Consider the following 4797-nt stretch of genomic DNA (forward strand, 5'->3'; position numbering starts at 1 on the left):
AAAAAAAATACATTTTTACTTAATTTTGTTTAACTGAGGTGGGAGAAAACGCATCTACCATAGCCGCTCGTGTAAGATAGGTTCATCCCGACCCTCGCGCAGGGTGTTTTGCGGAAACTCGGTAAACCTCGTTTCCGCAAAACACCCTACGCTCGGGTCAAGATGAACCTATCTTACACTCTCGGCCATGGAAGATACTTATAATCTTAGGCTTTCAACTTCCTATATTTATATGGAATAAACATCGACGAACCTACATCTACTTTATAGATTAATGAATTATCTAAAGGTAAAACGATAATAAATCAAACAAATTTTAGAAATAATATAGAAAATAAAACTAGCAAACACAATATATCATTCATGATTACAAAGTGTGCTAAAGCGACTGCAGAGAACAAGGGATACACTATTACCTTTACTGTAACATCCTGCATGTGACTCGAATCAGCGAAGGATGTTTTAAGACAGGACATTGATATTAATAATATAGTCAACCATTTGTTTGACCCCTGAATAATATAAAACAGTGATAAGGCATATTAGTGTAGGTAATTTTCAATTGGTTGGGCCTCACAGGGGGCCTTTATGTGTGACTGCTGACACAAGATAGAATATACTGTTAGGATACAGGGAATAAAATCAATACTGTGTATGTAGTATATTATATCGGCTTGTAACGAAATGCATTAAATTATATTGCATCTGTCCTTTGTTGGTTCATTAGGGTTAGGGTCATCGACCGCTTTTTCTGTACATTTATGCGACGGATTTTACTTACGCACGTACACACGCATGCGCATATTTTGACGATAGGTTTTTTTTCCTTACGTACGTTCAGTTTGAATATTTCTCACTATCAAGTAATGCACCAGTCATTTGAAACCACGCCCCCCCCCCCCCCCCTCCCCAAGGTCCGGGGAATAGCCGGGACTTTGTCTTACGGTCCAGCCAAGCCCGGGTAAAATCCCAACGCTGCGGGGACGAACTGATGGTAATATCCCCGCCAAATGCCCGCGCACCCCGTGGACCCTAGGTAAGTCCCATTCCCTGCTATATTTGGCGCGAAGACAAAACCACCACATTCACCCGGCACTGCGGGGCCAACTGGAAGGTATTAACACGGCCCATTTCCCCGCCTATCCCCGGTATACCCCCGGACCTGGGGGTCGTGGTTACAATTGACTGGTGCATAACCTCAACACGTGATATTGTAGCTTTTTCCGTTTTGGCCAAATATCTCTAACTGTTGTTGCTTAATGTTGACTGACATAGAGTTTACTCTGTAAAAAGAAAAAAAAATGCCTCTATTATTGTCAGAAAGCTATTTTGCTGCATAAGTGTGTGTATACCACGTGATAAATTACGTCATAAATTCTACGTCGGAAGGCAACATTTTGCTTAAAATAAGGACTTAAATCTGCACTCTTTTTGTCTTGGAAAGAGCAATTGTTTGCATATATATAGTGCAGCTTTAAATCAAAGATAACTTTTTTACTACACCATTTTAAATAAAACAAAGGGAATTCCATGCTACTTAAAGAGTCCCGCCTTCGTTTTATTACCGAAGTTTGATACGGTTTTTAGTTTCACCAATCACTTCGACAAACCTTTTCCCGAAATAACGTTTTGACAGTGCTCCGTCAGAGGGCCGTATTGTGAAAAGGTTTGTCGAAGTGTTTTAAACTCCCAATAAAACTCTGCTAAAGACCGAAGGCGGGACTCCGTAAGCGACGTAGACTTCGCTATGTTTCATTTAAAACGGTGAAAAAATAGTGAAGTTATCTTTGTTTCAAGTCTTCTTTCGAAGCAAAATATTTTGCTTTCCGACGTAGCATTTATGACGCAATTTATCACGTGATATACACACACTTGCGATTATTTTGGATTCAATTTCAATTCGGACAATCTGGTGTATATTCTGTCGAAAGTGCGCGATCATACTTCGTAAAATGTTCTTATATAAGAACATTCATTTAACTCGACTGCGTGCTACCTTAAGTTTACTTTTCGAGTCTGACCACTTAAGGCATCGCATAAATCCTTTTTATATTGCCTTAAATGAGTTTTCTTATGTATGTATGGTTATCATAGTCTGCATTTGCTCAAACTATCTTAGTTATTTTTATTCAAAAATATTGTTTTACATTGAAATGTATATTGGAAATCTACGAGTATGTATGCATGCACTCTTTGTGCTGCGCTACGGCCAGGGTTAGTGTCTGTAGGTTCATGTCGTAGGTACCGCGTACGCACATACGAACATACATATGTGATCACGTGACTGGCAAATATGTTGTTTTTTACGCGTGTGAGATCTTGGAAATGTATTGCAATATAAGTGTGTATATATATATGCGTTTATGAAAACAATACAATAAGGAACACTAATATTCTCGAACAAGGCCAATATAATTTAATTGCTAGATCATCATCGATTAAATCTATACATGGGGGCCAGGGGTGACATTTTATATTTGTTTAGTTATTTATTTTTCTAAGATGACTGTTTCACCGTGGAATATGTGTTCATACTCGTTCTTATTGCATAAGGGACTACATGACTGTGTTTCTAGACGGACCACAAACACGATCGTAACAATTATAATGAACGTATGAACACACGCCGTTCCCAGACAGTACTGGACGACAAATACAAACCCTACATTCAACATTTTTATTGAGTAAATAAGATTTATTGGGCGGCGGGAAAAGGGGGCGGGGGGCAGGCGGTGATGAAAGAATAGCAATTAATTTATTATAGTCGCCTAAAGTTGTCAATTATATTTATATTAAATAGTAGGAACATGTATCAACCATAGCGTGTATTAAATAGTTTAAAATAACCTCAATACAAACCAATCCATGGCATGTAGACTGTCATTCAGATTTTAACTGGCAATTGTTTGTAAGTTAAGCTCATCAGATAACGACCATGGTCTTAGTTTACTTTTCTCTTAATTGCGTCTGTTTTGTTTGCTAAATAACAATTCTGCTCATGCCTAAAATAGTATTTCTTTTGAAAAATTCTAACCTTAAGTGCCGATACCAATTATTTACATGTCAATCCTTTGAAAGGAAACAATTCATTTATTATTTTCATAATCATGAGGCTCAATAGCGTCATACGACACGGAATATTTACAAATACATTTCCTTTTTAAATGAGAATTGTGATCAACATGGAATAAATTACGAGGTTTGGCATATTTTAAATATTGCGACATTATTCATTTTAAAATATAGTTGATCTTTACGTTATTGAAGTTATAATATTACATAAATATACTCATAATAATATAAAAAGGCAAAGAAGACGTTTGTACAAATGTATATGACAAATACTTTTTTTTGTTTTAAAGCGGACAATTTACATGTATAACATACTAATCAATCATTCATTAATAGATCAATCAGTCAGTAAGTCAGTCGGTCATTCGATCAATCAATCAATATGGCAATCAAAAAATCAATTAACCAATAGCCAATCAATCAACCAAAAGCCTCGTTTTATCGGTCTATCACAAGTATTCTACAAAAGTTTCTTAAGAATATCATACGAGTTATTTTAACTCTAATTTTGTCAATGATCTTATCCTACTCCAAGACTTGCAGTCGCTCTTGCACCATTGGGAAAATGTGAAAGGTAAAACAGGGGTTCGTATACCCAAGCACATTTCCCGCACAAGTTGTCCTGTACGTTTTCTGCATTTCATACAGGTGGAAGTTCGTGTGGCAAATATAATGTTGTTTCGTTGTTCATTCGTCCGTCTGTCCGTCTGAGGTTTTGTCTCTTTGTTTGTAACTTGATCACACGTCCATTACTTTGACGTTCACACACTGGTATAATAATTATAATTATCATTTTCACAATATGTTTGTTATCCATTCCTGTATAAACAAGACCTGTGTCATTTCTTTCCTCAACTGTAAAATATATGCTCCAAAAGTCGTGTATTTTATTATATTATACGTATCATTTTGGCATTCAAAGTTCCCTTTAACAATTGGGAAGTGGTGTGTTGGACTCAAGACGAAGGCTTTACCCTTTCTAAGGACAGTTTAGACGGACACAATTGTGAATAATCGTTGAACATACACTCAAATTTTATTTTTGAATATGTGTTCGTTGACGAAATTGAAATTTCGAAACGTGTACATGTTGCCCTAGTGAACACAAAATTCATGAAAAAATGTGTTTCTTTCACATATTCCACAGTTTGGAAGCATTGATTTGTGAATTGATGATCATTACAAACACTTTTTTAGATAACATAGGCACCATGGTTGGCATTCGCCTCCTTACAATGACTCTGAGAGTCTGATATACCATATTCTATTCTGATGGTTTGTTTTATATTAAAACTCTCCAGACATGACATAATAAAAAATACCTTTCTGATGAGGACATAAAAATATCAAAATAGTCGCATGCAGTGATTATATATACAATTAAATGAAATCAAAAAGTGGGAGTTTATGCCAACCTTTAAGTTTATTGGTTTGAATAGCCTTAACATGGTACATTTATTAAGAACGGAAGCTGATGTACTCTGTGTATATATTTTAGTGGTATGATTTAACCTAAACCCACAACACAATGGTCAGAGAGGCTGAACAAAAATTATTTTTCTTGAAGCTAGTACCATACGACACGTGTGTCCAAAAGAGTCCCGTGCGGGCGCAACCAACGGTTCCCGTGGAGTGAAGTGCCGGCACAAGGAGCGGTTCCTGGTCAGTCGCGTGTCGGCGAAAGTAGCGTTGCTTGGAGAGTCGCGTTCCGGCGAAAGTAGCGTT

The sequence above is a fragment of the Mya arenaria genome, chromosome 2 (genome assembly GCF_026914265.1).
Source record: "Mya arenaria isolate MELC-2E11 chromosome 2, ASM2691426v1".
Classification (NCBI taxonomy): Eukaryota; Metazoa; Mollusca; class Bivalvia; order Myida; family Myidae; genus Mya; species Mya arenaria.